The sequence below is a fragment of the Nycticebus coucang genome, chromosome X (assembly GCF_027406575.1).
Source record: "Nycticebus coucang isolate mNycCou1 chromosome X, mNycCou1.pri, whole genome shotgun sequence".
NCBI classification, from domain to species: Eukaryota; Metazoa; Chordata; class Mammalia; order Primates; family Lorisidae; genus Nycticebus; species Nycticebus coucang.
In genome coordinates this window covers 158,602,983-158,624,926 of record NC_069804.1, presented here as the reverse complement: position 1 = coordinate 158,624,926, position 21,944 = coordinate 158,602,983, and the positions used below count along the sequence as shown (strand labels likewise).

General features: G+C 40.9%; 1 pseudogene; it reads right to left on the bottom strand.

Moving 5' to 3' along the window:
- Positions 1 to 415: 415 nt before the first annotated feature.
- LOC128577052 (cold shock domain-containing protein E1-like) overlaps positions 416 to 21,944 on the bottom strand; it is a 38,620-nt pseudogene continuing 17,091 nt past the window's right edge.

Sequence of the window (21,944 nt, the reverse complement as noted above, 5' to 3'; positions counted from 1 at the left end):
CATCTTGCCAGAAGTAATTAATGAAGGTAGAGTATTTACTAAATACCAAGTACAGAATTTCATAGGGCCAACAAGATAACAGTCCATATTTTGCACTAACATAGGCAAAGTGGATTTTGCAATTACCAGTTTTGTTAAGTTAAATGCACCAAATATATCTCCTAAAATTGATACTATCAGGCACCACGTTAAGTTTTCCAAGCTGCAACTGTGCATAATTTTAAAATGGTTTACTTAAATTTATTCTGTTTTAAAACATTATGTGAGGAAGATGCTAAAACTGGTGTAATAGCTCAGAGATAGAATAAGTATTCCAGATTTGGGGAGGGATGAAAAGGGAGATATTCAGACTCCATCACCAGAATCCCTTCCCAACATGATCATCATGGATTAATGAAGTGCTTTGTGGATATAGTTAGTCAATGACACGAGCCTGATGGATCTTGCTTTCTGTGCCAAATCCCATTGAGTTATCTTGTTCCCTTGGCTGATGAAGAACCATTAGGCAAGGAGCTCTGGCATCATCCAGGATAATGTTCTCCAAGTGATTGACCAGCCTATCCGTTCTGGGGGCTGCAACAGCTTTGGGGCTGTCACAGACTTAGCAAACATTATAGGCTCTGTGCTTGCTTGTGTGCTGATTAAGAATCACTGAGAACTCTACCACATCTCCTGCCTGTAGCTCAATGCCATCCTGAACTTCTTTCACGTGGAAAAGGAGCTTCTTGCTATCTTACTTCATAATTATTGAAGCCAAACTGATCTTACGCATACTCTACTGTGGCCCTATGCAAGGATGTGTGGTTGTATGTCGCAGTCTATACATTTTGGCCCAGGACACAAATTTGGAACACAACACTCTCCCCTTTCTTCAGGCAATCTCCCTCTTTTGTCAGCCATCCCAAGTATGCCAAATGGATCATCTTTCATATTCCCCTCCACAATCTCAATCATTCCTTGCTACTCAGTCTGTGTTGGATCAACACTCCTTAGGCGATGAATGACTATGCCAGAGTAGGTGGTGGGATCAGCTTTCTCAATATTGCCAGTCACTGAGTGTGTTTTGTTCACTTTTTCTGCACTGACTTCTTTGCCTTTGCCGTTGGAAAGGCTGTACTCGACCATGTCCCCCAGTTCCAGGCTATTGACATCACCAGAGAGCTCACTGTAATAGAAAAAGATTTCCTTATCATGATTGGCTGTTTCAGTAAATCCAAAATTATCCTTCAGAGTTTCTAAATAACCCAAGAGCCTCTTGGAGTTGAAATTATGACCTAAAAGTTGTACACAAGGTGCAATCTGCTGTCCAGGCCTCAGTCACTAATACTAAATTCAAATTATCTCAACTAAATTATCTCTTATTTGAGAAGTAGGTTCGTCCACATCCTTGGCTTGAAAAGCTATAGTCAATTTCACCCCACAATCATCATAAGAAATAATGCCATTCTCAGTCTCCCTATCTTTGCCTGTATTTGGGCTAGTGGTTTAGGATTGGAAAAAAATGTGACTTCTTTTTCTACAGTACTCATAAAACGATCTGAATGGGAATAGAATGAAACTATGCCCTTGGGAAGTTTTTTAATTCTAATAGCATGATTTCTTGGAGCAAAAAGCATATCCAGAACTGCAGTAAACTCTATTTCATCTGCAACCTGGAGCTGGTTCCCATCCAGAATTTCACAGAAATGGAAGAACATATAAGTATCATGATCCACACACTTGATGAACCCAAAACCTTTCTCATGGTAGCAATCAAACCCATTTCTCTGGCTTCATTGGTGAAATGAAATGTATTTGATAGAACTTCTATATTGGTCGCTCCTTCCAATTTCTTGTGTTGATCTGTTGAAATAGCAAACCTAACATGGTCATCTTCCATCAGGGTTACCTTAGATTTTATATCTTTGCCTCCAAAGGGAAGTTCTTTAGGAATCATATAGTCAACCTTGATGGTTGACTGGGAAATGAGTCATTCTGGATTTTACTGGGTAGTTTTGAGATAATTTTGTTTACAAAAACTCACTTTTTAATAACAGCCTGTATCAATATCAATATAATTATAATCACTGAATTGTTAGAAATTCATTGGCTGGATTGACCCCAAAAAACTTTAGATTTAACTGAATTTTCAGGAACAAAGCTGAGTATTTTACATAGACCTAATTAACACCCATATTACGAATGAAAATTTTAGGTAGAGTTGTAAGAGAATAAAGTATTCTTAATTTTTGAAAGGTGTAAATATAGAGCAGGTATCACATTTAATGATGAAATGGAATAATTTCTATAAAAGTAGAAACAAAAATAGATGCCCACTATCTTTACTTTTATTCAACATTATACTGGTAGTCCAAACCAATTTAATGAAGCAAAAAACAATTAAGAAATGCAAGTATTAGGACAAATGGGACAAAAATGTAACTGTTTATCTTGAAAAGGCTAAATAAATTAATAAAAATTTACTAGAATTCTTTTTAATTTCTAGGGCCAAACACGGTGACTGGCACATTGTAAGCACTCAATTAATATTTGTTGAATGAATAAAATAACCAACTAATTACAAAATGTAACAGGAAAGATTTTTTATTCCCAAGAGGAATAAATAATGAAATAGGTAGGAAGAAATATAATAAAATGTATTCAAACCACATTCAAGGCCTATGTAAAGAAATTCTAAACTACTGGCGGTCTTAAAAGTAGAACTGAGTAAGTGAAGTGACTTATAATGTTCTTATAAATCACTCTTATAAAATGCTATTTTGTCCAAATTATTCTGTAAATTACATACATTGACAACCAAAAACCAGATAAAAATGTTTATAGAATTTAAAGATGAATCTAAGGTTCATCTGAAAAAGAAACTATGAAAATAGCTAAGACAATTTTGTAAAAGAAAACAACAAAAAACAAAGGACTTATGCTGTCAAGATACAATATGTTAGAGAGGGGGAGACAAGATGGCGGACTGAAGCCAGCTTTCAACAAAGGCTCCCGTCCAGAAGGAGAGTTAAGGGACAGGAATTTAGTAAGTATCCTGGTGGACTTGAGCCTCACCAAGAGAGAAGGCTGAAGAACGCACATCAACACCGCTGAGGCAAGTTGTGATCACAAGGACGCAAACAAAAGGTACAAAATCCACCACCAAGCGGACGGGAGTCCCCCTCCCCCATGAGACTGGCTCTAGAGCCCCATAATTGAACAAGCGGGCAGAAATTGAACAAGAGGGCAGAAATTAGAGCCCTTTAATTTCCACGGTCTCTCCACGGGAGAGACCTTCTAAAAACTGGACCTACCTCCCCTACTGGGGTGCCGTGGCGTTCTCCTGCCGGACATAGGGCTGAATAAAACTTTGGGAATCCTCTGCCGGCAACCCTGAATCCCCGGCGCTCCCCTCCCGCCCACTGAGGTCCGGAGGCCTGTCCCCCAGGACTTCGGATCCTTGGGTGATTTCTCAAGGGGAGTGGACAGTCCCCTTGAGTGCAACTGGTCAGCATTGACTCTGAGGCGCGCCGAGTGAGGAGAGGGCACCGGGCTGAGGGGGAGTCACGCCTCGCGGCACTTCCCTGCGGTGCAGTGCACCAACCCTCCCCGGGCATACGGGGCCCAACACTGAATCAGACTCTGGCCTCCCTGCTGAGAGCTGAGAACCCCTACTCTCACTCGGGGTCTGAGGGCCTATCCCCCAGGAGTTCGGATCCTTGGGTGATTTCTCAAGGGGAGTGGACAGTCCCTGAGTTGCGACTGGTCAGCATTGACTCTGAGGCGTGCAAGTGAGGAGAGGGCACCGGGCTGAGTCACGCCTCGCGGCACTTCCCTGCGGTGCAGTGCAGCAACCCTCCCCAGGCATACGGGGCCCAAGACTGAATCAGACTCTGGCCTCCCCACTGAGAGCTGAGAACCCCTACTCTCACTCAGGGTCTGAGGGCCTATCCCCCAGGAGTTCGGCTCCTTGGGTGATTTCTCGAGGGGAGTGCACAGTGCCTGAGCTGCGTCAGGTCAGCGCTGACTCTGGGATACGTGAGCGAGGAGAGGGCACTCTGCTGAGGGGAAATCAAGCCTTGGCGGCACTTCCCTGCGGTGCAGTGCAGGAGCCCTCCCCGGACCGTAGTATTGCGTGAAACTGAATGAAACTCTAGCTTCCCCCCGCCCACTCCCAATCGGGGTCTGGGGGCCCATCCCCCAAGAGTTCTGATTCTTGGGGGATCTCTTAAGGGGTGTGGACCCAGCACAAACTGTGGCCGCTCAGTGCTGACTCTGGGGCGCGGGACAGAGGAGAAAAGGGTCGCCTGAGTGCCCACACCAGAGCAGCAGTTCCCTGGAGGTAGATCAACAGCCGTTTTTTCTTTAACGGCAGAACGCTCACTTCTGGATATTCTGAGGCCACACCCCCTGTCTCCCTGGGCAACCAGAGGAGGCCACCGGCGACACTGGCTCACAAACCCGGGAAGCTTCCAGGGCGGGGCCGACCCAGAGAGGTGTTCAGACGCAATTCTCCAGCAGCAAAGACATTTGAACTCAAAACAGCCCGTCTCCTGTAGGCGACGACAAGAACAGAGACAGAACCTCACAAAGTTGTCTGTTCTGTTCTGTTCTGTTAGCAGCATGCATCAGGGACGGGGCTAAGCCTGAGTGAACACCTCCTTCCCATCACCTGCATCAAACACTCAAAGATGTCAGGCCCCATCTCCTCCTGCTAGATAGCGGCAGTCTGCGGGGGCCTGGCAGACTTCCTTGCGATTCAGGCAGGTGCAAACCCCTGGAGTGTCTGTTCACTGCAGGCAACTGGGTTAGCCATCTGCAGAGAGACCAGTGACTGGGTCCGACGGAGGGGCAAAGTGGGGAAGGAGACGTCAACCTTCCCAGACTGCTCTGTTTGCTGGGTGGCTCCTCCTGACTCCACGCTGCACTGCGGTGAGCCGTGTCAGAGGAGTCACCAGGCCCCTGTGATCCAGTTCCCAGAGACCTCTTGAACCCTTCCACCCGAGACAAGTGCCGATTGAGACAGTTGATTCGGACCTTTTGAACTGGGCTAATAGACTGAGGACTCTTCAGGCGGTGCCCTGGGTGTGCGATTGTAGGAAGGTTTGATTCTCCTTTTCCAACTGGGGCCAGAGGTGGGCAGGCGGGGTGACTTAATTGCTGATTTTTCCACACAGCTGAGACTTCAAGCCAGAGTAGAAGTTGCAATAGGATCGAACAGAAACCAGCTGAAAACAAGACAGAACCACTTTGCTCCACCACACCAGACAGGGCCCCAGTTTCTCAGGCCACAACACTGTACGGGCCCTCGATAAAACCCCAGGGGAAAAACCAAAGGGAGTAAACCATGGGGCGGAATCAGCGGAAAAACTCTGGTAACATGAATAACCAGAATAGATCAACCCCCCCAAGAAAAGATACGGCAGATGTGATTGAAGATCCCATTCATAAACAACTGGCTGAGATGTCAGAAGTCGAATTCAGAATTTGGTTTGCAGACAAGATTAATAAAATGGAATTAGGAATTCGAGGAGAAATTCAAAAATTGTCTCAAGAATTTAACGAATTTAAAGACAAAACCACCAAAGACTTAGACACACTGAAACAAGAACTTACAGCCCTCAAAGATATGAAAAATACAGTAGAATCCCTCAGTAACAGAATGGAGCAAGCAGAAGAAAGGATTTCTGACATGGAAATAAAGTCTTCGAATGCTCCCAATCTCTCAAAGAGGAAGAGAAATGGAGAGCAAAAACGGATCACTCACTCAGAGAGCTCTCAGATAATTCGAAAAAAAACAACATAAGGGTTATAGGAATTTCGGAGACTGATGAAGTAGCTGCCAAGGACACAGAGGCCCTTCTACATGAAATTATGAAAGAAAATTTTCCAGACATGCCTAGAGAATCTGAAATTCAGATAGCAGATAGCTTCAGAACCCCAGCACGATTCAATCCCAATAAGCCATCTCCCAGACATATCATAATTAGCTTCACTAAAGTTAACATGAAAGAGAAGATTCTCAAAGCAGCCCGGCGAAAGAAAACTATAACGTACAAAGGTAAGAATATTAGAATAACTGCAGATCTCTCTGCTGAAACTTTTCAAGCAAGAAGAGGCTGGTCATCAACTTTTAATCTCCGAAAGCAAAAAAACTTTCAACCCAGGATCTTTTATCCAGCTAAACTGAGTTTCATCTATGATGGAGAAATTAAATACTTCAATGACATTCATATGTTGAAAAAATTTGCCATAAGTAAACCAGCTCTTCAGGATGTTCTCAGACCTATCCTCCATAATGACCAACCCAATCCTATACCACAAAAGTAAACTCACTCAGAATCTTCGGATCAAACTCCAACTTCCACACTGGCGAAAGGATTAAAAATGTCCACTGGACCTTTGAAAAACTCGATACCCAAAATTCCACCAGACTTATCCTTACTCTCCATCAATGTGAATGGCTTAAACTGTCCTCTAAAGAGGCATAGGTTAGCTGACTGGATACAAAAACTCAAGCCAGATATTTGTTGCATACAAGAGTCACATCTCAACTTAAAAGACAAATACAGACTCAGGGTGAAAGGATGGTCATCCATATTTCAGGCAAATGGTAATCAGAAAAAAGCAGGTGTTGCAATTTTATTTGCAGATACAGTAGGCTTTAAACCATCAAAAGTAAAGGAAGGACAAGAATGGTCACTTCATATTTGTTAAGGGTAATACTCAATATGACGAGATCTCAATTATTAATATCTATGCACCCAACCAGAATGCACCTCAATTTATAAGAGAAACTCTAACAGACATGAGTAACTTGATTTCCTCCAGCTCCATAATCGTTGGAGATTTCAACACTCCCTTGGCAGTGTTGGATCGATCCTCCAGAAAGAAGCTGAGCAAAGAAATCTTAGATTTAAACCTAACCATCCAATATTTAGATTTAGCAGACATCTACAGAACATTTCATCCCAACAAAACTGAATACACATTCTTCTCATCAGCCCACGGAACTTACTCCAAAATTGATCACATTTTAGGTCACAAGTCTAACCTCAGTAAATTTAAGGGAATAGAAATTATTCCATGCATCTTCTCAGACCATCATGGAATAAAACTTGAATTGAGTAACAACAGGAATCTGCATACCCATACAAAAACATGGAAGTTAAATAACCTTATGCTGAATGATAGCTGGGTCAGAGATGAGATTAAGAAAGAAATCACCAATTTTTTGGAACAAAATGACAATGAAGACACAAACTATCAGAACCTCTGGGATACTGCAAAGGCAGTTCTAAGAGGGAAATTTATAGCACTGCAAGCCTTCCTCAAGAGAACGGAAAGAGAGGAAGTTAACAACTTAATGGGACATCTCACGCAACTGGAAAAGGAAGAACATTCCAACCCCAAACCCAGTAGAAGAAAAGAAATAACCAAAATTAGAGCAGAATTAAATGAAATTGAAAACAAAGGAATAATACAACAGATCAATAAATCAAAAAGCTGGTTTTTTGAAAAGGTCAATAAAATAGATAAACCTCTGGCCAACCTAATCAGGAAAAAAAGAGTAAAATCTCTAATATCATCAATCAGAAACAACAAAGACGAAATAACCACAGACTTATCAGAAATCCAAAAAATCCTTAATGAATATTACAAGAAACTTTATTCTCAGAAATATGAAAATCTGAAGGAAATAGACCAATACTTGGAAGCACGCCACCTTCCAAGACTTAACCAGAATCAAGTGGAAATGTTGAACAGACCCATATCAAGTTCAGAAATAGCATCAACTATACAAAACCTCCCTAAAAAGAAAAGCCCGGGACCAGATGGTTTCACGTCAGAATTCTACCAAACCTTTAAAGAGGAATTAGTACCTATATTACTCAACCTGTTCCAAAATGCAGAAAAAGAAGGAAGACTACCCAACACGTTCTATGAAGCAAACATCACCCTGATCCCCAAACCAGGAAAAGATCCAACAAGAAAAGAAAATTATAGACCAATATCACTAATGAATATAGATGCAAAAATATTCAACAAGATCCTAACAAACAGAATCCAACAACACATCAAACAAATTATACATCATGACCAAGTTGGTTTTATCCCAGGGTCTCAAGGCTGGTTCAATATACGTAAATCTATAAATGTAATTCAGCACATAAACAAATTAAAAAACAAAGACCATATGATTCTCTCAATTGATGCAGAAAAAGCTTTTGATAATATCCAGCATCCCTTCATGATCAGAACACTCAAGAAAATTGGTCTAGAAGGGACTTTTCTTAAACTGATAGAGGCTATCTACAGCAAACCCACAGCCAATATCATATTGAATGGAGTTAAATTGGAATCATTTCCACTCAGATCAGGAACCAGACAAGGCTGCCCATTGTCTCCATTGCTTTTCAACATTGTAATGGAAGTTTTAGCCACCGCAATTAGGGAAGAAAAGGCGATCAAGGGTATCCATATAGGGTCAGAAGAGATCAAACTCTCGCTCTTCGCAGATGATATGATTGTGTATCTGGAAAACACTAGGGACTCTACTACAAAACTCCTAGAAGTGATCAAGGAATACAGCAGCGTCTCAGGTTACAAAATCAACATTCATAAATCGGTAGCCTTTATATACACCAACAACAGTCAAATTGAAAAAGCAGTTAAGGACTCTATCCCATTCACAGTAGTGCCAAAGAAGATGAAATATTTGGGAATTTACCTAACAAAAGACGTGAAAGATCTCTATAAAGAGAACTATGAAACTCTAAGAAAAGAAATAGCTGAAAATGTTAACAAATGGAAAAACATACCATGCTCATGGCTAGGAAGAATCAACATTATCAAAATGTCCATACTACCCAAAGCAATATATAATTTCAACGCACTCCCTATTAAAGCTCCACTGTCATATTTTAAAGATCTTGAAAAAACATTACTTCGTTTTATATGGAATCAGAAAAAACCTCGAATAGCCAAGACATTACTCAGAAATAAAAACAAAACAGGAGGAATCACACTACCAGACCTCAGACTTTACTACAAATCGATAGTGATCAAAACAGCATGGTATTGGCACAAAAACAGAGAAGTAGATATCTGGAACAGAATAGAGAACCAAGAGATGAATCCAGCTACTTACCGCTATTTGATTTTTGACAAGCCAATTAAAAACTTTCAGTGGGGAAAAGATACCCTATTTAACAAATGGTGCTGGGTGAACTGGCTGGCAACCTGCAGAAGACTGAAATTGGACCCACACCTTTCACCATTAACTAAGATAGACTCTCATTGGATTAAAGATTTAAACTTAAGACATGAAACTATAAAAATACTAGAGGAGAATGCAGGGAAAACCCTTGAAGAAATTGGTCTGGGTGAGTATTTCATGAGGAGAACCCCCCGGGCAATTGAAGCAGCTTCAAAAATACACTACTGGGACTTGATCAAACTAAAAAGCTTCTGCACAGCTAAGAACACAATAAGCAGAGCAAGCAGACAGCCCTCAGAATGGGAGAAGATATTTGCAGGGTATAACTCTGACAAAGGTTTAATAACCAGAATCCACAGAGAACTCAAACGCATCAGCAAGAAAAAAACAAGGGATCCCATCGCAGGCTGGGCAAGGGATTTGAAGAGAAACTTCTCTGAAGAAGACAGGCGCAAGGCCTTCAGACATATGAAAAAATGCTCATCATCTTTAATCATCAGAGAAATGCAAATCAAAACTACTTTGAGATATCATCTAACTCCAATGAGACTAGCCTATATCACAAAATCTCAAGACCAGAGATGCTGGCGTGGATGCGGAGAAAAGGGAACACTTCTGCACTGCTGCTGGGAATGCAAATTAATACATTCCTTTTGGAAAGATATATGGAGAACACTCAGAGATCTAAAAATAGATCTGCCATTCAATCCTGTAATTCCTCTGCTGGGCATATACCCAGAAGACCAAAAATCACAACATAACAAAGATATTTGTACCAGAATGTTTATTGCAGCCCAATTCATAATAGCTAAGTCATGGAAAAAGCCCAAGTGTCCATCGATCCACGAATGGATTAATAAATTGTGGTATATGTATACCATGGAATACTATGCAGCCTTAAAGAAAGATGGAGACTTTACCTCTTTCATGTTTACATGGATGGAGCTGGAACATATTCTTCTTAGTAAAGTATCCCAAGAATGGAAGAAAAAATACCCAATGTACACAGCCCTACTATGAAACTAATTTGGGACTCTCACATGAAAGCTATAACCCAGCTACAACTTAACAATAGGGGGAAGTGGGAAGGGGGGGGGTGGGTAGAGGGAGGGGAATCGGTGGGATCACACCTGTGGTGCATATTATAGGGGTATTTGCGAAACTTGGTAAATGTAGAATGTAAATGTTTTGGCACAGTAACTGAGATAACGCCGGAAAGGCTATGTTAACCACTGTGATAAAAATGTGTCAAATGGTTTATGAAGTGAGTGTATGATGCCCCATAATCATATCATTGTATACAGTTATGATTTAATAAAAAAAATTAAAAAAAAAAAAAGATACAATATGTTAGAAACCTACAGTTATTCAGGTAGCATGATATTGATACAGATATACCTATACTCAAAGAGATTAATGAAATACAACATAACGTTGTAAACTAGAACCATGTAAATAAATAGAAATTCAGTACCTGATTAATAAAGAAGCATCACAAATCAGTGGGGAGAGAATAAACTCTTCAATAATAGTTGTTAGGACACTTGGTTATTAGGAAAAAGATGTGCATAGATATTTATGTGCATATATACATGTATATACATTGAATACATATATACATGAGGTCGGACAATTAAGTGTCAAACTCATCCTAGAAAAAGCACTACATACATCATTTTTGAATATCACTACAGTCACCTTCGAAGTGCTCCCCTTGGCTATCTGGTGACCATAGTGATATTCAGCAGTGAGGTATGGTATTTTCCTAGGATGAGTTCGTGATTTTAACTGTCAAGTCTTGCATATACACAAAGAAAGAGACGTGAAGGCAGAGTCAGAAAAAGTCAGAGATTCCTATTTCAGAGGGATTAAAGAATACTATAAAAATCAAAACGTTTACATTATTAGAAGAAAATATAGTAGAATAATTTAATAGAAGAGAAAGACTTTTAAAGCCAGACTCAGAACACAGAAATCATAAAGAAAAAGTGGATAAATTTGGTAGAATTAAAATTTTTTAGCTCCTGTGTGATATTCACCACAAGCTAAGAAATGAAATTATATTCTACAATAACATAATTACAATATAGATATGATTTTATAGTTATCAATGAATGTGTTATGTGCATATTAAAAGTATAATTTTCTGTATCAATGACCAAAATGCAAACAACCCATTAAAATATATGGGCAAGGCATATGAATGAACAACTTACCAACAGACAGGAAATGCAAATGGACAATAAACCGGAAAAACATGCTCAACGTTACAAGTAACTGGATTGGCAAATGGAAAAGTCTGACCACATCAAGTGTTATCAATTTGTAGTGAAACTGTCAGTAAATTGGCACTAGCAGTTTAGAGAGCAATTTGACAGTGCTTAATAAAACTGAAATATTAAAACCTACCAATTCCGCATCAAAGAATATACTTTAAAGAAATACTTTCATGTACCTATGTGGAGATGCTCAAGGTTGCCCACTGCAGAATTGTAATTATGATCATTTCTAAACAAATATTGATCAGTGGAAAAGTGGTCAAATCATGGTACTGTATATGCATATTATGTAGCAGTTAAAAAGAATGAGATAGATTTATGTGTACTGACATGAATATATCCCCAAGACATGCTTTTCAATGAAAAATCAACTTGCAAAAGAACACATACAGTTTGATTTCATTTATTTTAAAAATAATCCCACAATGCTATACATATCTACTTCTCTAGAGATACATAACAATGACCTAGAAGATTGCATTAAAAACATAACTTCTATCTTGGAAGAGAAATGAAATAGGGTGTTGAAGTGAGATTTTTGTATTATTTAACATTTTTCAATAAGAGAAGATTCACATATTACTCGTGAAATTTTAAAAATGCTTCTTAAAAAGAACACAAAAGGAATAGTGACAAGATGGGCAAGCAGGGACTCTACTGCAACTCCCACATTTTATAAGTGAGAAAACTGAGCTCAAGAGAAGCTGGGTGACTATCTCAAGGTCACACAGTTAATTAGTGGCAAAACTGGAATTAGAGTCCAAGCCCTTGGTCTCCCAGGCCAGGGAGCGCTGCATACATAGTCATTTCCATTATTACCTAGAATCCCACTTGTTTCCAGACAACAATAGAAGTCATTTTGTGATGTTACCAGGATTGTCATTTGGGGATTATTAGAACAGCACCTTCTTTGTAAATGTTTTATAGGCCAAAAAGAACCTTTTGGCCCCTGTAGGATGGAACACAACAAAACATCATTTTCTCCAACCACCTATTAACCTTAAGACAAATTACCTCGGTAATCACAATACTGGACATTTTCTCTGTTACATGCATAGGGAAAACAATTCACAGTAGACCTCATGTAATGCCTCGTGGTGCTGAATGATTACTTTTATTAAATATGTTTCTGTCAGAGCTTTAGTGTTTTATTTATCTCCAAAGGCCTCTGTATAATTCTGAAAATATTTTCATTTATACTTTCCAAAAACTTCTTTACCTCTTGAAACATGGTATTTAATAATAATTGAAATACTAGATAGCATATATTGGGTACATTCTTTAGATCAACATTTAGACCCTCCAGAACACAAACCCAGGCAACTGTTGCAGTAATTCTTTACTGCCCTGCAAGAATTCTTGCCTCTAGTCACACTGGACTGGCCTACATAATGTCTCTGTGGTACATCTTACCCATTCTTACCCCTAGGACATTGATCAAGCTTCTGTCTCTTTCCAGCTTGTAATGCTGTAACCTTATGTACCTTCTCCCAAACATAGTACAGTGCAGTCATTTTTAGAAAGCACAGGCTCTAGAACAGCAGTTTTCAACCTGTGTGTCACGACCCATAGGAACTGTAATGAAAGGGTCACGGCATTAGGAAGGTTGAGAACCACTGCTCTAGAAAGACTGAAGTTCAAATCCTTGTCTCTTATATTTTCTGGGTGATCTTAAGCAACTTATTTAAGATATTTGTGTTTCTGTTTCTTCATCTTTAAAATGACAATAACAAAGCCTACCTCATATGGAGTTTTGAGGATATGTACTCCTTTAGCATAGGGTCTGAAACATGGTAAACATTATTAACATTACTCATATTTCAGCCATCCTCCCCACAAGCCCTTTATCCTCAAATATGTGCAAGACCACATTTGGCTACATATATATATATGAGCTGAAATATGAGCTTGCCCACCCAGAGAACTCATGCATGGGAAGAGGCCAAGTGATTCTAGCCTAAACAACCAACCAATATCAGATCAGTTGTCCAAAAACTATCTATCTTCCCTGTCTTCTTACCTCAAAGATAATGGAGGTTCATCTTCGGTTCTTAATTCCACTCTGCATAGACTAGAACTGTTCAATGGCTGACTGCAAAAGTAAGAGACGAGCTGAACCACAGGTACTTTGTGAAATGGGAAAAAATTACAAATGTCATCTCAAGCAGCTGTGCCAGAGTTTGGACTTGTTAAGGAAGAAAAAGAGTCCACTCTACTCTAAAATATTTCCCCACAGGTCAAATTTACTGGTGCCTGAAGCTTTCCCATTAGAATCTTAAGTTTCCAAGACCTAGAATTTTGGGCCTGGTACATGAGTTTCTGAAAAATCAATTAATTGTGGGCATGGACATTTAAAAGGGATTTAAGTCACCAAATTGAGTGATTGATCTTCATTACAATCCAAATACATGACAAAGGGTGCAGCATTAAGTTTTTTTTTTTTCTTCCTTTCACACTACAGTATAAATTTTTATATCAGGACTATTCCAAGAAAAACAATCAGAGAAAATAAGCCTTCAAAGAAGGAGATTAGAGAGAAGAAAAGGTTACTGCTCTGCACATGGGCACCCATCCCTAAAGAGAAGGACACAGGAAGAGAGTTGCATAGAGGACATCACTGAAAGACCATGTTCTGATGCAAGGACATTGATTTACAAAGCAGGTTAATAAAAAAAAATACATTCCACTTACTTCTTCATGTACCAAGGCAATTGGAGCTCTCTAGTTTCATTGGATGCATTTGTATGGGACTGTTTCTGTTAGAGGGGACCACATTAGTCAGTTGTGGGCTAATATCCTAGAATATTTCCCAGAATTGTAATGGGAAAAAGCATTTGAGCATTATATTTCTTGAAAGACTCAAATGATGATTCATATGATGACCATGCTTCACCATCTCCCACCAAAACAACTCAATTTTTAAAATAAAATAAAATAGTGACTTTTAGTATTTGCTACCCATAGGAACCTGGAGAAGAAAAGTGAGGAGAGTGTAAGTTGTAGCCAGGATATGTTGATTCCTACAAAAATAAATTCTTACAATTTGCCTCATCCCTTTATCTGGTCAAAGTTTCCATGCTGTAAACCAGGCCATAGCTTTATCATTGTTCTTACCATAATTCACTGCCATTATCTACTGAAGTCTTTGAATCTTTCTGAAAAGTAAGGATTATAAGCTGTCTTTATCATCATTGAATCAAACTCTTTGCATAGTGTCTGGCACCCAGGAAATTCTCAACAAAATTGAACAAATGAATGAGTGACTGAATGCATGGGTAAGTGATTGAAAACATGAATGACAGAATGTAAATCAAGAAACCAGAGTGACTCCTGGCTCAGGTTATTCAAGGGCTATATTATTCTTTAGTCAGAGACTGAGAATAAATTATTTTCCACCACCCTGAATGAAGACAGATTAGAGGACCCTAAGTAAAACCCCTCTGCAAATCCCCTGGGGTTGTAACAATTAAACGAAATGAGTATTTCATGATCCCCTTCCCACTCTCCAGCAGCCTTCAGGAGCCATGAATAATATCTGCATGTGGTCCTGGAGTCCAGACAATTTCCTAATGGAATGGAAGAAGTATCAGATTTGGAGCACAAGAACTGGGATTCAAATCCTGATTCTGTGATTTACAAGCCCTAATCCCTTGGACAAGTCACATGAATCTTGTGAATCTCAATTTCATCATCTGCAGAATGGGAATAATTAAATGTCTACTGAGTTATCTTGGAGATTCAGTGGGTCATCATATGTGAAAATACATAGTAGGAATTTAGGAACTGTTCCACCCATCCCCAATCTCTATCCTCCAGTAGCACTTTTGGCCTAGATTAGGAATGCCTTAGGGCCTCTGAAATTTCAAGGGCAGATAAACAGATATTTCATCAAATCTCACATGTCAGATGTCAGCCAAGAACTAAGGAGGAGAGAGTGGATAGGAAACAGGCAGTGGAACCACAGAAAAGTAAAAATAGCTGGGGAAGGAAAGTAATAGGAGACCTCATAATACTTTACTTCTAAGAGGATGAAGAGGAAGGGGGAGAAAGGCTGGTAGAGCAGAGAATTTAGGAGTGTTCAGAAGACGCTGCAAAAGTCCTCAGAGTAGTGTTCTCTGTTTTGAATTGTACATTTAAGCCCTAGCAGCTTCCCTGAAATAGGACTTTAATCTCCTAAGAGGGAGTAAGCAGAAAGTTTTCAGCCACACCCCTTCACATAAGGAAGTCTGATATCTTGGTCTATCTCCCTCAGCTCAGCACTGCCATCCCAAAGACTACTGTAGTCTCATTATGGGCTAGAATGGTGGTTAGATGAGTTCAACGAAGACAGGGCATATTTCTAAGGAGAGAGGAAGGATCTGGAAATGCAGGATTCACTGGCACCCCCCCCCCACCACCACAGCCTCATACAGGCTTCCAGGAATGTCCACAGACATCGTGCTTCCTTTCAGCACTGCCTCCCTTCGCAGAAGGTTGTAGAGAGAGGAGTATCCAAACAGAGGAGTGATGCTACCACTTCAAGGGACTGGAACGGTATCTAAGATCTGTCCCCAGCACTCATACAACAGCTGTAGATGTGTCCCCACATCAACTTAATCCCTTAAATATTCCAATATGGCCCTAAACAACAAAGTCTGGTATCGCTTCCCTTTGAAAACCCGTATTCCTTCTCAAAGCTTCCCCTTCAGAGGCCTCCTTTGGGTCTGAGATAGCCAAACAGTTGCCATGGGAACCTGCCCCTCATTTGCCTCTAATCACCTGTTCTAGAGGGATAAAGCTTCAACTCCCATCTCTATCAGATGAGATCACATCAATCAGTTATATTAATTTCCTATAGTGTTTCTGAGAATTTCAACTGGAAATAGCTTTTATTTTTGCTAAAAGAAGCCAGTTGTTGATTCGTGGACTGCTGCATACCACCACCACTCCTGCCTGTCCCTGTGAAAACCTCTGCTTTTAATACACTTCAGCCCAGTTAGGTAGTGATTATAAAATTTCAGTCCTCCAAAGGTTTACTCTGTTAGATGTCAAAGTTGAAACTTTTATATTACTAATTTCCAGTGGCTTTTAAAAATGGAAGCTAGAAAAACAAACATTGTCAACTAGTTGTTACAGGTGGACTATTAGCACACAAAGGTTTCTGAGATCCCTACCTATGTAGAACTGGTCCCTGTGTGAAGTATCACACAGCATTGTGTGCAGGGAAAGGTACATGTTCCTGATATCTTGAATTTGGTGTGGAAGGAATATGGGAAACTTTCTTCCTCGCCACCTCCTTTTGTGCTTTCTCCAATTCCTAGAGCAGAAGTCTTTACAACAGTAAAATTGAGAAGACAGTTTTGTGCTGAGAGACTTGGGGTGACATGGAAATCGCAGCTTCCTGTCCCTGAGATGCCACTTAGTTCTCCAGTTCACCTTTCCCTGGCTCCATGATGGAATACCCATAGTACTTTATCTGTGCCCATCCACCCCTTCTGCTATCTCACCCCAGTCACAGGAGGGAAGAGTGCAAAGCACCCCAGGTGCTGGCCAGTGGCAGTTAAGAGGCCATTCTACGCCCCATACCCCCACTTTCCCCATCCAGATCATTGTGCCTAGCACAAAACCTCCTCTAGAAGCTTAACACATACAGACAATAAAGCAGGCACATTTGCATTTTCAATTCGAGGAGAAATTGGGTTAAGTGTTAAGGGGAACTTCAATGCCTGAATCGTGGACAAGGAGTAGGAATAAAGAACAGGGTCTTCAGGGACAGGCAAATAAGGGAACCAGGGCCCAGAGAGGGGGGTATAAAGAGAGGCACAGTTCACATTAAGTTGGCTCTTGTTTGTGACTTATTTGGGATTCAGACAAAGTTCAATTCCTCAGCACTAAAAGAGCTGTGCCCCCATCCCCATCTTGTAAAGACATAAGAAAGATGAAGGAGGGAGGCAGACCCACAAGAGCTATGGGATACTTTGTAGGAAAGAAATGTAGAGCTACCTGCAGTGCAGTGAATTTTATTAGTGAGCATTATCTCTCTTGCTTTCAGAAAACAACAAATGGCCTTAATAGCTTAAGGCATCGTTACCAAGAAAATACATACTGCAACCTCCTTATAACATTTTTCACTATAGTGCGAAACAAGGCAGGTCCATCATGGACCTTCAGTTACTGAAGTATCAAAAGCATCTTGTCATTAGGTGTTCCCAAGGCAAGAAGCCCGAGGAAAGTGTTATTGTGATGCCAAGGGGAATAAAGGCATCTAACAAAATGAGGTACTTTCTTGCCTTTGCAGCAATGACTCCTTCAACTGCTGGCAGGACATACACTGGCCCAGACCTCCTCATGGCCGATAGCAACAAATCTGAAGAACAAAGGTGAGCATAGCTTGAGTCAAGGACAATAGTCCTGTCACATTAAACCCAAGGAAACTTTGGTTTTCCATACCGAAACTTTGACAAGCCTACAAAGAAAATACCATATATCCATATGCTTATTTACTTCCTGCTTGCTTTCAAAAAGAATTTGAGGGAGTTTCCATTTGGTTATTCTTGGTAAAATTAGACTAAAATCTGTTACCAAAGAATAAAAGCAGTTCAAACAAAAAGAGATGGTGATAAAATATACTGAACTCCCGCCCCATGCTCCACCATACTTCTTGAATGCTCCAACAATCAAGCACACAATTTAGAACTGAGTTTCCTAGCAACCAAGGTGAAAATCAACACCATGTGATGGTTGTACTTGTCTTGTGATAATACCATTCATACTGGTCTTCATATGGATTTCTGCAAGATATGACCCATTTGCCTTATAGTCGATTAAAAGGGGCTGCAGGATTGGTCTAGGGAGTTAGTTGAATTTAGAAAGTAAAATATTTCCTGGACCCCATTATGGAGGGCTCAGTGAACTTCTGTGGAGTTACCAGATCAGATGATCTTTCTGGACATCCCCTGGGCAAGTAGGCCTCTACATTGCCTGAGTGCCACAATTTCCCAGAGCTTTTTTATCCTCCAAATCAGCGACACTTAAGGCGAAAACCTGTCTGAGTTCTTTTTCTCACATGTTCCTAGCTCTTCTTAACCCTAGTGGCCAGTCCCAGCTCCTAATATTATGCTAGAGAACCCTCTAGAATGTTCAGCTTGGGAATTCTCTGGATTCCCCCGTTTGATCAGAGTATGTAGGTGATCAGTACTTCCCTTCAGAAATCATGGCTTGTCCTGCTTCCTTAATTTCAAGTGAACTCTGGGCATTCTCCTTGGATTTCCCATCACCTCTGATACTCCTCTCAGCAGATTCAAAGCTCATACAGCTGCATAATTTATGTCAAATCTTGGGCTGGGGTATGGAGGTGGGCCATCTTTTCATTGCTTTCATTGTGTGACAGAAGAAAGCAGACATGTTCACTGGGGAAACAAACTTTGTCCTGGCCCCGATCTTGGCGAAGAATTTGTCATGAGTTTTTTATATAAGGAAGAGCATTGAACAACATAATAAATGAGGTCCTGGAACAGGAACAAAATATAGGAAGCCAGCTGCTAACTCTACAAAAAACATCAGTTCACAACTCTGCATCTGGTACTCATAAATAAAAACCTTACTGAGCTTGTGATGGTGCTGCTAACACTCCAAGACCATGAAAATTTAGTTCAGGATCAGCATGCCCCCACCCTATTATCTCAATGTGTCTTCCCTTGGTTTTCAGAAACTGAGCTCCTCAAATTTTTATTCTCTGCCCAGAATAAAAATTTTAGTCCAGACCTGCCAAGGGTGATTAAAGCTGTTCCTTAAGGTAAGCATCTGGCTGAGAAATTTGTAGAAAGGGGTTTTTTGAAGTTTCCCATGTACTAGATAGCAATATTCAGTGCCAAGGAAGAGAGCGAGGCGAATGGTTATCAAGGAATGACCCTGTAATGCTTGCTCACTCCGCTTGGAAGCTGTCCCAAATTCCATATCTCCCTAAGACTGCCTGATAGAGAAGGCTTTTCTTTACTTTCTTTTATTGTTATTTTTATTTCTTTTCTTTTCTTTTCTTTTTTTCTTTCTTTCTTTTTTTTTTTTTTTTTGAGACAGAGTCTCACTATGTCACCCTCGGTAGAGTGCTATGGCATCGCAGCTCACAGCAACGTCCAACTCTTGGGTTCAAGCAATTCTCTTGCCTCAGCCTCCCGAGTAGCTGGAACTACAGATGCCCACCGCAACGCCCAGCTATTTTTAGAGATGGGGTCTTGCTCTTACTCAGGCTGATCTCAAACCTGTGAGCTCAGGGCAATCCACCCACCTCAGCCTCCCAGAGTGCTAGGATTACAGGGGTGAGCCACTGCACTCGGCCTGAGAAGGCTTTTCTCTGATTCCGTGAGGGCTTCTCCTAACAAAACCTTCTCCTCATTACCCAGGGCTTCAATTCATTGTAGCTCCCCTTCCCAATAAGCAGGAGGTGCCTTATGGGCAATGAGAGCAGTGAAAAAAATTGAATATAGTGGTGGGGCGAGAGAGAGAGTAGTGGTGAGCAAGAGAAGGGTTCTAGCCTCCTTTTGTCTCTGGAGCCAGAGTATCACCCTTTTCTTAACTTGTCTCTTCCAGAAACCACCCAAACAAGAGAGAAGAACATATAAGGCAATCATTTTGAAAAGGGGAAGGGAAGAAGCCTTCACCTCTAAGTGCTAACTTTCTTCTCCCTCTCTGCGTGGGCACTGTGCAAGTAGAGACCTCTCCCAAGAATAAACTGCTCCATACTTGGCTTTATTTCAGCAAAATGCAAGTTTACATTACCTCTCCTAACTTCAGCCATGCCTTCTACTCTAACTCCTGAGGCCCTGGTTTATCCACTCCAGAACTGAAAGACAACTAGTTCCTACTCTTAGAGTACAATTGTATGTCTTAAATGCTGTGGTGGTCTGAATAATTTTCCTAAAGATCTCAAGGTTCCAATCCCTGGAAACTACAGCTATTAACTCATATGTCAAAAGAGACATTGCAGATGTGATTACATTAATGCTTTTGAGATGGCGTGATTACCCTGGATTGTTTGCGTGAGCCATAAATGTAATTGCAGTGTCCTTATATGTAGTAAAAGGGATGCCAAGAGTAATTTGGCTGCAGAAGAAAAGGTGATATGACAGATGCAAGGAAGTACTTGAAGATGCTCTCCTGCTATCTTTGAAGATGAAGGAAAGGGCCTTGAGCCAAGGATCTCAAGGAATGCCATTCCAGAAGCTGGAAAAGGCAGATCTAGAGCCCCAGGAGGGAGAATAGTCCTGCTGACACCTGGACTTCCGCCCAGTAAAACTGATTTTAGACTTCTGGCCTCCAGAACTGTAAGAGGACAAATTCGTATTGCTTTGAACCACTAAATTTGTGTCAATTTGTTATAACAAATAAGCAGCAGTAGGAAACAAATAGAGGTGTCTTCTGTTCTGCCTGTGCCAGGAAATTAGCCCATTTTTCTCTCCCTCCCATGCCATGTAAGATACCCCTTAGGAAAGAAAAGGTTAGGGACCTACCTAAGAAAGTGGGAAAAGTGAGTGTTTGGCCAGAGATAAATTGCAGAGCACCTCAGGAGGACAGAAAGAGGTTACTGAAGATAGAGGAAGGAGTCTAAGGAAGTAAAGCACTTGAAAGAGGGGTCTATTCCTGGGTAAAGGCTGGGAGGGGGGTCACAGGCACATGGACCAAGGAAAGACTTCTCTACAGCTTTTACTTTCTTTCCAAAAAAATTGATGAACCATAACCCAGTCACTTTGCCTCCCAGAGTTTCTATTTCCTTCATCTGTATAGTGGGCATGATGATACTTCCTCCATATGACTGTTTGAGATAATTAAATTAAATTAAATAAGGGACAAGGCACAGGTAAGTGTGCTTGGCATGTAGAAAGCCCTTAATTAACTTTAATTAGTAGCCCTGGCCTCCCTGTCTCCTGAGATCTCCTTCAAAACACTGTTTCTTATTACTCCATTCCTTCTGTCTCGTCTCTCCTGCCTCGGATGCAGGTGAGGGCCTCTTCATCACCTACAAACAGATACGTGTAACTTGGCATATGGGTCTGGGCTTAGATTTGGGAACATTAGGAGTCATGAACCGAGAACAGATGTCCAGGGCCTAGAACTGGCTGACAGAAGAGGCTATCAGGCACAGTTACAGGTTACCATGACAACTATTTCTCATCTTCCACGCCTGAGACACCTGACTTGGGGGAGGGAAAGGGAGGGAAAGGAGGGAAGGAAGGGACAGAGAGAGCGATAGGGCTTGTGCTGCAAGGTTCTGGTTTGGGCGTAAGAGAAGACCTGGCAAAAGCCAGGGTCTCTACATCTACCTTGGGGGCCTCAAAACTTGTCTTGTCTCTTAGGGCTCGGTCCACCTGGGCTAAGATTTCTCTTCCCAGAATTGCTTTTATTAAAGACTAATGATTCAAGTTCAGTAGGGGTCTCTTTAAGGAGAAAATACTAGAGCGGGGTGGCAATTAGGGGTGTTCTGATACTGTCAG